This window comes from Schistocerca cancellata, chromosome 1 (genome assembly GCF_023864275.1).
Source record: "Schistocerca cancellata isolate TAMUIC-IGC-003103 chromosome 1, iqSchCanc2.1, whole genome shotgun sequence".
Lineage (NCBI taxonomy): Eukaryota > Metazoa > Arthropoda > Insecta > Orthoptera > Acrididae > Schistocerca > Schistocerca cancellata.
Genome location: NC_064626.1, coordinates 1271667449 through 1271680121, shown reverse-complemented (window position 1 = coordinate 1271680121; position 12673 = coordinate 1271667449).

Genomic DNA, 12673 nt, shown 5'->3' with positions numbered 1-12673 from the left:
TTATGTTTCCTTTAGAACTGTTACCTAATAATTGTACTGCGTCACGCCTAATTAAATTGCTCAAGCAGAAGTGAATGAGTTAAAACAGTGAACTGAAACCGTCGTACAACGGAAACGGTACGTTTCCGGGCATGTGTTTCTGTTCAAAATGTTATGAACTCATTCCCCTCTACAAGTCCTAGAAGTTTGTAAGGGGAATTTCCGAACACCCTGTATACAAAAGCTTAGCATCTTGCGGAGCACTGCTGATTTTTGATATTACGAGATTTTCAGTTGCAAAAATTAAGTTCCTCGATCAGTGAATCGAGTGCAACAAGCAACAGCAAAATTATGCCTCCTCCGACCGCCTCTTAACGAATATTCAGTTAACGCCCTTATACGTGCACTCTGGAAATTATCCTATGTGCACGCTTAAGAAATGCTCATAGGTCTTGTGGATCATGCAGACAGCACGTGTGCATGGCAAAGACGATTCCTATAACGAAAACACCATTTACACTGAATCCCTTATAATTCACGTTTGGACCAAATAATTTATATTGTACTTGATCATTTCAGGCGATACGTCGTAAATTATTCCGTTGCGCTTTATATTGCGGAGATCGGCTATTGTGGCTACATGAAATCGTCAGACACGTAGTTAAGTGGGGCTACCTGGAAAACAGCTTCAATCAAATTCCAAATATTGCAACCTGAAGTCAAAATATAGACACCAGTTGACTCTCAACGATAATAACTTCGAAAACTACCTTGGAATATGCCTTCTGAATAACTTTGTAGGCTCGACTCAGGAACTTTCGTCTTAAAAGCATATTACTAGGCCGCTATATTTTACAGAGCATTTTAGAAAGACAAGGGCAACCGAAGCACTTAGTACTAATTATTAATAGTCTATATAAAGAAACAAAATTCAAAAAATTGGGGTTAGAGTGAAGACCGGAACCCTAACAATTAACAGACGAGTGAGACAAGGCTGTAGCATACCGTCCAAATTTTTAAATATCTGTACTGGCGACACTGTGGGAAACCAAAGCCAACCGTGGCACTAAAACAGGATAAACACCCCGAGTTTCGCTGACGATTAAATGATTTTACAGGAGAATGACGACAATCTGCAAAGGGAAATTCACTGCCTGACCAGATACATTTCTAGGATTATGACTTTGAAAGGAAAAAACCCTATACGTCCCAAAATATTCTTTAGTTGGCGTGTAAGCTACCAGCTTGAAAATGACAGACAATAAATTAATTAGGTATAGATAACATGTGGTAAATACATGCAGCACTAGGGAAGAAAGTGGCTATTCATGTTTTGACATGAGTCGTGGACAGTAAGAAAGCAAGATAAAAGACGTAAACAAGCCACTGAAGTAAATACACGAGACACATCGGAGACTGCAGTCAGGTAGCAGATAAGAAACGAAGACATCAAAATTCAACTGGAAATTTATTCAGTTGACGACTGAATGAAACAAAAGAGAGTCAAATGGCTAGAACATATCGATACGTCAGTAGTAATACTAACAAACATTACTGAACTGCAAACCACAAGTGAAACGAGATCCCAGAAGACCACGGAAGAGACAGTTACACTGAAATCGAAAATGAAGAGGGTCTACGCTCTGAAGTGCAGAAGAAGACGAAGGAGAGCAAGAGTAAGTGGGTAAGTAGAAATTACGTAGAAATGTGTAGAAAACGAGATCCACTGCTGAATAATAATCGCTGCATGACAGATAAAAATATGTTTTTTCGTCTGTAAGGTAAAGGACATGAAATGCTTGTAACATCTCGGTAAAGTTTGTAAACAGTGAGTGTGTTAAGCACGTACGCAAAGCTCTCGAGGAAAGCTTATCATAAAGATGCACAGGGCTGTACGTACGTCACCCTGGGTCTCATCAGTTCCTAAAATTTTCTTCTTACTGATCCACCAAAAGCATTCTGCAATAGGAGCGCTAAACTTAACAAATTCCTGATATTATTCGAAATCTTTGGTTTCATCTTTGGTTTCCTGGGAGCAATGTCGTTAGCTAAACTCCAAAACTGCCACCTGCTGGTGGAGCAAAGCTTCCGAAACTCGTGGTAAACAAAAAGCAAACTTAAGATCTAGTGACTAGTTACCCTGTGTTTTTTATTTACATTTCGCCGGTCGTTATGGCCCAGCGGTTGTAGGCGCTTTAGTCTGGAACCACGTGACCGCTACGGTCGCAGGTTCGAATCTTGCCTCGGGCATGGATGTGTGTGATATCCCTAGGTTAGTTAGGTTTAAGTAGTTCTAAGTTCTAGGGGACTGATGACCTCAGAAGTTAAGTCACATAGTGCTCAGAGCCAATTTTTTTATTTACATTTCATCAAATAACAATATTTACCAGAAAAAATTAAAGTTTTTACACTTTATACGTGTCTATATATTTAGATTCATCACATAAGATCACCTCAAACAGACGTTGAACAATTATACGAAGTTATGGAACACGAACAATCAATTTACGTCCGTGTTCCATATTCAGGAGATTTGGTTTCACTTTTGTTGTGTGTAAACGGCACCCGTTGAAATGCGTAGGCTCCTCAGTGAAGTTCCACTCCACAGGAGGTCTCTCACAGTCTGTACCGCCCGGCGCTATATTGGTGCGCCCACACATCTATAAAACCGTACGATTAATTAGAAGTTTATTAATGTGCCGTTGCAAACAGAACAGCGGCTGTCAAAGTGCTCCCAACACCTAAACTATCTAACTAATTCAGCAAAATGTCTGTATTAGTTTCTTCTTTCTACGTGCGTCAAGCAGTCGCAATTGGCAGTGTCTGTTCTGCCAGTTTTGTGCAAGTATCTTCCTAAACAGCACGGTTAAACTTCATCGGCGTAATTATTTTGTCAAATCATCTTGAAAGCTCTGCCTGAACTGGTATTTCAATGGTACATCGAGTTGTAACGACTGCCTCTAGCCAGCAAAGATATTTTCCATTCTTCATTTCATCTTATTTTTGTTGCGATGCGAGCTCTAACTATTTTTAAATTTTACCTCTGACGCTTAAATTTTGTACGTGGTGGTAAATTATGATTAACTTTATTTAGCTATTAGAATAAAATTCCACACGAAGTAAGAATGCGATCGTGCGACATCTTTCGTTCCTAAATGGTTATCAAGAACATTTTCTTTCGTATGAAATGCTTATGAGTTAAAACGTTGTAATATCTCATAATTTATGTTAATAAATGTCTTTCATGAACTAGGTCCACTCCAAGCCAAAGTTCTCCGTGATTTCGGCTTGTAGAATTTGAATAAGATAATTCAAAACATTTGACGGTGCCGCCCTTCAGCAAAATCATCGAACTTCTCTAACGTATTTTTGAAAATTGCAGATTACTTATTCAGATACAGAGTACGGTTAAACACCGGTGAAGCCGAGTCGAAACTCTCCCACAGAGACCTGGTCTTTAAAATATGCCACAGTCTCACAATATTTTTGAAATTAAATTGTTACTGGAATTACATAAATGAAACCGACGAGACTTTGAATAACACTTCACTTTCAAATTATATTTTCAGAATACACTTTTTAATTCAGCAGTGAACAGCCATCAGAAAAAAAATCACGTCAGCAAAGGAATGTGATGCGAATGCAAATGAGAGTGCGAATGCTAATGAAAGGGTCCACATTGTTTCGTCTCTTATACAGCGATTGTGTACAGACATCCTCGTAACGCCATGACGCAGTTGGTATTATGTCTCTACGATTTAGTTTCTCCTTGCTCTTACATAACATCAACTGTTATTACTTATACGTAACTAAGAAACCATAAAAATTACGTAAAAACTCGTAAACCTAAGTAAAGAGGCTTCACCGAGTACAGCAGTTAGGTCGGAATGTGGAACAACAGTCCGTTGTTACAGCATCTTCTGCACGTCTGCCAGTCCGTTGCCATAACGACCACAGTATTAGCGTTACTGCACAGCTGGCAACCATGTTTGCAGTCCTCACGTCCTTGGCTCAGTGCTCGTAGAAAAAAAAACCATGCTATTTATCATCAGACTGGTATTTGTATTTGATGACTCTGAAAATCTATGCCCTGAAACGCCGTAACAACTATTGGTGTACGAAACCTTTAAGCGGGTTTTATCATTAATATAAGACAGTCACGAATTCTTTTACGATTGTTGCCCGTTCGAAATTTAATAAGTTCCTCTTCTGTAGAACACAGATTATTATGTATGTATATTTATGTATGTATATTTTACTAATTTATTTTTTCGTTTGGCTCACGTACTGCAGAAAGTTTTCTATTTAACGCCATTTCGGCCTGTGAAGTGTGACAAGTTTAGCTGTTTGGCTGTGGATGATTAAGATGAGTGTGTACAGCTACATCTCCCACTGCGTCTGTAATCCTCAAACCACTGTGAAGTGCATGACAGAGGGTCTGTTCCACTACAGCAGTTCTTTGTTTTTTCTCATTTTCCATACACGTGTGGAGAGCTGAAAGAACGTCTTCGTGCACACAGTAATCAGTCTAATCTCGTCCTCATGATCCCTACGGGAAGACACATAGGGAGTTGTAGTGTATTCCTACAGTCATCATTTAAACCCGGTTCTCCAAACCTTGTAAGTAAGCTTTCGCGGGATAGTTTACGTATCTGTTCAAGAGCCAGCTAGCTCACTATCTCTGTGACACTCCCCCACCGGTCCGACAAACCTGTGACCATTCGTGCTACCCTTCTCTGTAAACGTTCGATATCCATCAGTTAGTCCTGTTTGGCACGCGTCCCACTCACTCGAGCAGCATTCTAGGATGGGTTGCATTATCGATTTGTTAGCACTCTGATTTGCAGACATTGTATTTTCCTGGTATTCTACCAAAAAACCGAAGTCTGCCACCTGTTTTACCTGCGACGGACTCTTTACGATCGTTCGTTTTCATGTCCGTACAAAGTGTTAGACCCTGATGTTTGTGTGAGTTGACTGATTCAAACTGTGAGTCACTGATGTTATGGTCTTGCGATACTACGTTTTGTCAATTAGTGAAGTGCGCAATTTTACATTTCTAAACATGTAAAGGAAGTTGCCTATCTATGCACCACTTCGAAATCTTATCAAGAGCTAACTATTTGTGCAACTGAAAAGTGGTTTGTCGCTAGACTCAGATCAGACTTAGATTTTTAAACTTAGGTGCAGTACATTAATGGATTCGTTTTGTTAAGTCTCCTAAAATGTCCATAGAACCACCGTCATCTATAATGTACAATAAAAAAAATGGCTCTGAGCACTATGGGACTTAACATCTATGGTCATCAGTCCCCTAGAACTTAGAACTACTTAAACCTAACTAACCTAAGGACAGCACACAACACCCCGCCATCACGAGGCAGAGAAAATCCCTGACCCCGCCGGGAATCGAACCCGGGAACCCGGGCGTGGGAAGCGAGAACGCTACCGCACGACCACGAGATGCGGGCACATAATGTACAATACTTAAAGATTATTTTCAATATCGGTAACCGAGTGTTTTTGAGGTCCAGGTGTTCCTTGTGCGTAAAGCGTTTTATTGTGTTTAGAGATGGATTTTCGTGATATCTGTCTCTGAAATTCCTCCCTATTTGGCCTATGTATTAGCAATCACGGTCACTCATTTAATTTGATATTCTCCATACTTTAAGTACGGATTGTAATACTCAACCGAATGTATTACAATCCAAACACCTATTATTTTAATTACTTTCAGAATCTACTGCGCAACTATTAAGTCAAAGGTATTATGTCACTACAAATTTCCAGGGTCAGTTATTGAGGACTCAAGAGTAATAAATAAAATAATGCGACATTCTCTTTTTAGTTTCCATGCAGTCATAATAAAACGCTCACCCAGCAAGAGTAAGATAAAAAGAGAATAGACGCTTCAGTAAGAGTAAAAAAGCAAGGCAGCGCTATTTGGTGTAGACCGTAAGTATGAGCAACTGACAAATCTTGTAATAAGCTGTAAATTGTTCTGCATTGTAATTTGTAGTGTTTATCAAAAGTTCCTACCGTTAACATCATCACCTATGGATTCCTCATATATATATATATATATATATATATATATATATATATATATATATATATATATATATATATATATATATATATATGCCAACTATTTTCTGTTTTATAGACAGTGTGTCAAGAAGGATAACGTACATCCTTTGAAAGCAGTCACATCGATCGTGCATCGCGTCTTGCTGTTTGAGCGTCGAATTCAGAAAAGAAACCACATCTTTAAATACGAAATCTATCGCTATCTAAGATGGAAATTAAAGTAAGATTTTTCACGGTCATGCTGCTTATCCACCGATGCCACATTCATTAGCACCCACAACCTGCTACTTTCATCAATCAGTAAGCTACAACGATTTCATTTTTCTTACAGGAAATCACACAATTCTCAATGAGATAATTACCTCTTGCAGATGATTGGATGTAAATCCAATACGCCATGCTGTCGCTTCAGTGATGTATCCTCCCGAAGGAAAACTTTTAATTCATGCACTGCATACTGTTGAGCAGATTCATTCTCCTTTGTCGTTTTCATACTTGCTCATTGCTGCCCAACGAAGGATACGTTACAGGAGTATGTATATATATATATAGAATCACATAAGGTACATATTACTTTCTTTAGATTCACAGGATAGCGATACATGGTATTCAGATACTTTTATTTCAGTTAAATTTTATAATACTTTATATGGGCCCATTACATTTCTCCATGGACAGGTCTATTTAATTGTCATATTTTCTTAATATGACTGAAACGAAGTTCCACCACATACGCTTCACTTTCACTCTATCAATTTTGTTTCATCAGTTCTCAAAGTCATTACAAGAGCTGATCAGAACCCTGGATAGGGTGACTCTCATATATCATTTTGGTACGTATATTTTGTTACGTGGATCCATATGATTCCTACTGTTACTCTTTTGTCACACACAGACGGTTGTGCTTAGTTACTAAAGCCATATATGTCATTCTATGTACCACATTGCGACTGCGTGACACCGTTCGTTAACTTATGTCACTTCGCAGGGATCCCGTCAACTGTTCAACTGGAGCAGCATTTATTTGGACTCTCTCCAGCTGTTGTTGTTGTTGTTGTTGTTGTTGTTGTGATCTTCAGTCCAGAGACTGATTCGATGCAGCTCTCCATGCTACTCTATCCTATGTAAGCTTCTTCATCTCCCAGTACCTACTGCAACCTACATCCTTCTGAATCTGTTTAGTATATTCATGCTTTGGTCTCCCTCTACGATTTTTACCCTCCGCGCTTCCCTCCAATACTAAATTTGTGATCCCTTGATGCCTCAGAACGTTTCCTACCACTCTATCCCTTCTTCTAGTTAAGTTGTGCCACACATTTCTCTTCTCCCCAATTCTATTCACTAACTCCTGATTAGCTACGTGATCTACCCGTCTAATCTTCAGCATTCTTCTGTAGCACCACATTTCGAAAGTTTCTATTCTCTTCTTGTCTAAACTATTCATCGTCCACGTTTCACTTCCACACACGGCTACACTCCATGCAATTACTTTCAGAAAAGACTTCCTGATTTTTAAATCTAAACTCGATGTTAACAAATTTCTCTACATCAGAAAAGCTTTCCTTGCCATTGCCAATCTACATTTTATATCCTCTCTACTTCGACCATCATCAGTTATTTTGCTCCCCAAATACCAAAACTCCTTTACTACTTCAAGTGACTCATGTTCTAATCTAATTCCTTCAGCATCACCCGACTTAATTCGACTACATTCCATTATCTTCGTTTTGCTTTTGTTGATGTTCATCTTATATCCACCTTTCAAGACACTGTCCATTCCGTTCAACTGCTCTTCCAGGGTCCTTGCTGTCTCTGACAGAATGACAGTGTTGTCTGCAAACCTCAAAGTTTTTATTTCTTCTCCACGGATTTTAATTCCTGCTCCGAATTTTTCTTTTGTTTCCTTTATTGCTTGCTCAATGTACAGATTGAATAACGGGGATAGGCTACAACCCTGTCTCACTTCCTTCCCAACAACTGACAGGTTCATGCCCCTCGAATCTTATAACTGGCCGGCCGGTGTGGCCGTGCGGTTCTAGGCGCTTCAGTCTGGAACCGCGTGACCGCTACGGTCGCAGCTTCGAATCCTGCCTCGGCCATGGATGTGTGTGATGTCCTTAGGTTAGTTAGGTTTAAGTAGTTCTAAGTTCTAGGGGACTGATGACCACAGATGTTAAGTCCCATAGTGCTGAGAGCCATTTGAACCATTTCTTATAATTGCCATCTGGTTTCCGTACAAATTGTAAATTGCCTTTAGCTCTCTGTATTTTATCCCTGCCACCTTCAGATTTGAAAGACAGTATTCCAGTGAACATTGTCATAAGCTTTCTCTAAGTCTACAAATGCTAGAAACGTAGGTTTGCCTTTCCTGAATCTTTCTTCTAAGATGAGTCATGGCGTCAGTATTGCCTCACGTGTTCCAACATTTCTACGGCAACCAAACTGATCTTCCCCGAGGTCGGCTTCTAGCAGTGTTTCCATTCGCCTGTAAAGAATTCGTGTTAGTATTTCGCAGCCGTGGCTCATTAAAGGGATAGTTTGGTCATTTTCACAGCTGTAACATTTGATTTCTTTGGGACTGGATTTATTATATTCTTCTAGAAGTCTGAGGGTATTTCGTCTGTCTCATACATATTGCTCACCAGATGGTAGAGTTTTGTCATGGATGGCTCTCCCAAGGCTATCAGTAGTTCTAATGGAATGATGTCTACTCCCGGGGCCTTGTTACGACTCATGTCTTTTGGTGCTCTGTCAAATTTTTCACACAGCATCGTATCTTCCATTTCATCTTCATCTATGTTCTGTTCTGTATCCATAACATTGTCGTCAAGTACATTGCCCTTTTATAGGACCTTCTTTGCCTGGAACTGGTTTTCCATCTGAGCTCTTGATATTCATTTTTCTATTTTCACCAAAGGTCTCTTTAATTCTCCTGTAGGCACCCCTAGTGATCAATGCTTCTACATCCTAACATTTGTCCTGTAACCATCCCTGCTTAGCCATTTTGCATTTCCTGTCGATCTCATTTTTGAGGCATTTGTTTCCTTTTTGCCTGCTTCATTTAATGCATTTTTATATTTTCTCCTTTCATCAATTCAATTCAATATATCTTGTTTTACCCAAAGATTGCTACTATCCCTCGTCTTTTTACCTACTTGATCGTCTGCTGCCTTCACTACTTCATCCCTCAGAGTTACACATTCTTCTTCTACTGTATTCCTTTCCGCCATTCCTGTGAATTATTCCCTTATGCTCTCCCTGAAACTCTGTACAACCTCTCGTTTAGTCACTGTATCCAGGTCGCATCTCCTTAAATTCCCACCTTTTCGCAGTTTCTTCAGTTTTAATCTACAGTTCATAAACAGTAGGTTGCGGCCAGAGTCCACATCTGCCCCTGGAAATGTCATACAATTTAAAACCTGTTTCCTAATGCGTCCAACATGGCAGCTTGACAAACCAGTACTAGCACTTTTAAAAACCGTTACAAATGGAAGAGTCCAAAGTTGTTATTGTTTTCGAGACGATCGTGTGCACCACGAGACTGGCACGGGAGAGAAAGGAGTGCACCACGGCGTCTAGCCAGTGCGTGGGTGGACGACGGAAAGTAAATCGACAGAGCGGACTGGTGACGCGCAGAGGGCGTTCCGCAAGACTCGGGCAGCCGCCGCCGAGTGAGGGGCGGGAGGCGGTCAACAGCGCGCGCTCATTAAGTGATTAGCCGGTAATGCGGCGCGCCTAACTGGGTAATGGCCCGAGCGGATTGCGCGGCTGGCGACTCGTTTCGCCCGCAGCTGGCGTAAAGTGGACGCCGCGGAGAGTCCGGCGCTGTCCTGTGCTGAACGGGCGGAGAAGCAGGTGGGCGTCGGCCGTCGTATGGGCGTCTGTCCTGGGAATGCGCGGACTGGCCAAATGATGTCCCACTGGCCAGAATAGAGAGCAGATATACTGAACAGGGCTGAAGACTCGTGTCTACCAGATACGCAATACTAGCATAATAGAGACAAATGCTATGGTGGACTCCAAAGAACCAAAAAAGGGACTGAAACGTCCCCTTAGAAAAATTTATACATGACTGTGCTTAAACTCACACACAATATTTTTAGCGCAACGCAATCTGACTTTGAAAAATCCCTACAAAAGAATGGCCCTGACTAACATTAAACTATACCTTTCACAAATCACTTACCTCACCAAATATCTTCGTTACTCGAACTACTGCAATACAGCGAGCGCCACTACTGCCAGCTAAATAAAAGATTCAGACTACGGAAGGCACTAACTACTGATAGGCATAGTTAGCAAATGAAAGATTTTAATAGAGAACAAACAATGTATTTACCTTAATAGTGTTGAAAAACCATAATATACATAGCAGTTCATAATATCCATTCTGTACTCAAAAATCCGCCATCTCATTTCCCACATCCACCACTGCTGGCGGCTCACCTCCAACTGCGCAACGCTACGCGCTGTTCACATCCAGCTGCCGCTGCCCAACACTACAATGGCAGACAACAATGCAAACTAGCCACAGACTGCACACAGCACAGCCAGTGATTTTCATATAGAGCGCTACGTAACGTTGCCAATAAGAAAACGTAAACAGCCTACTTACATAAAGAAAACATAAATAGCCTACTTACAATAAGAGATTCAAACTACGGAAGGCACTAACTACTGATAGGCGTAGTTAGCAAATGAAAGATTTTAATAGAGAACAAACAATGTATTTACCTTAATAGTGTTGAAAAACCATAATATACATAGCAGTTCATAATATCCATTCTGTACTCAAAAATCCGCCATCTCATTTCCCACATCCACCACTGCTGGCGGCTCACCTCCAACTGCGCAACGCTACGCGCTGTTCACATCCAGCTGCCGCTGCCCAACACTACAATGGCAGACAACAATGCAAACTAGCCACAGACTGCACACAGCAGAGCCAGTGATTTTCATATAGAGCGCTACGTAACGTTGCCAATAAGAAAACATAAACAGCCTACTTACATAAAGAAAACATAAACAGCCTACTTACAGGACAAACAAAAATTCGACTTTTCTCACGGTCCATCAACTATTCCACATCCGACGATTCAAGTATCTTTTTAGTAAAAGTAGCTTATTGTTATGTTTTTCAATATGGTGAATCGTTTTACAAAACATTCTCGGACTTCTTGCAGCGTCACTTCAGGGTAATACCTACCTTCGACGATTACCTCCTTCGTCTTCGTCAGGCGCAACTGGCTGTCAAATCTGTTTTTTTCCCTTTATTGTTATTTTATCCCTTGCGCACCGTATGGGCGGATGTTGGGCTGTTGCTGGTGGGCTGGCAGCGCTGCAGAACTCCCCTTTTTCAGCCAAGACTATTTATAAAAAGATAACAAAGATGATAGAAAAATAAATGTATGACGACTGTTTACGTTTTAAGTTAAAAAGATTAGTGATGGACAGCTAAAAGGACGAAAAATATGTACAGTTCAAAAACACAGTTGCAATGAGGTGATCGTCTATTAAAAAAACACTGGAGCACTGCACTTTCACTTAACATTTAAAGGAACCGCGCAAGGTTACTGTCGTAACATCTGAAGGGACCGCGCAAGGTGACTGTCAAAACTGCTGCTGTGGAGGCCTTACGTAGCCCATAGGTGGCTCCTGATTCGTCAGTAATTGCGTTGTACTGTCCCAGATGGCGTCAACGTCTGCGTTGGTAGCCGTCTTTGGCCTCTATAGGGCAACCAAAAATGGTTCAAATGGCTCTGAGCACTATGGGACTCAACTGCTATGGTCATAAGTCCCCTAGAACTTAAAACTACTTAAACCTAACTAACCTAAGGACATCACACACATCCATGCCCGAGGCAGGATTTTTTTTTTTTTTTTATTATTTTGTTGTTTTTTTTTTTTTTTTTTTTTTATTTTTTTTTTTATTTTTTTATTTTTTTTTTAATACAATTACCCCCTTTTTGGACCACTTTTTTCCCTTAAAAAGCCCCTTAGGAAAATGGAACTAAAAAAATAAATAAATAAAAAAAGAAAGAAACCTAAGTGCCACCGCCACTTGTCATCCTATAACAAAAAAATCTGATCCACTTCAGGCGTTGGCTCCTGAGTAAACCCACCCCAGAGAGCTGCCTATAGACCAGGGGAAGTATGGGAAATCAAGGTTAGGGCTATCCGTTGCCACTTTTTGTTTTTATATGATTACATTTAGGGAGCGTGTACAAATGAGAATTCTAGTAACTAAGTGTTACAAGTAAGTGCTACAACAACAAAGGTGGCATAAAAGAGTAATCAAAAAATAAAAATATAAATCACTGATGTAATTCTAACTAAAAGGTTCTTCAATAATGTAACTGGTTCCACTTGGAGCCTCGCCATCGTTATCTGAAATCTCCAATAGCGCCTTTGAAGGGCATCTGCAACGGAGGCGTTCTGCTTCGCTAGTGCCTCGAGGAAAACAGTATCCTTGCAGCAGCTTGTCTCTTTCTTTGGTCATGGCTGACAAGGCAGAACGTTGAGCCGTTAGTGTGATGCGGCACAGCACATTAACCACAGCCCGGCACTCCCCAGCTGAGTGGGGGGTTAACGAAAACGCTGCGTA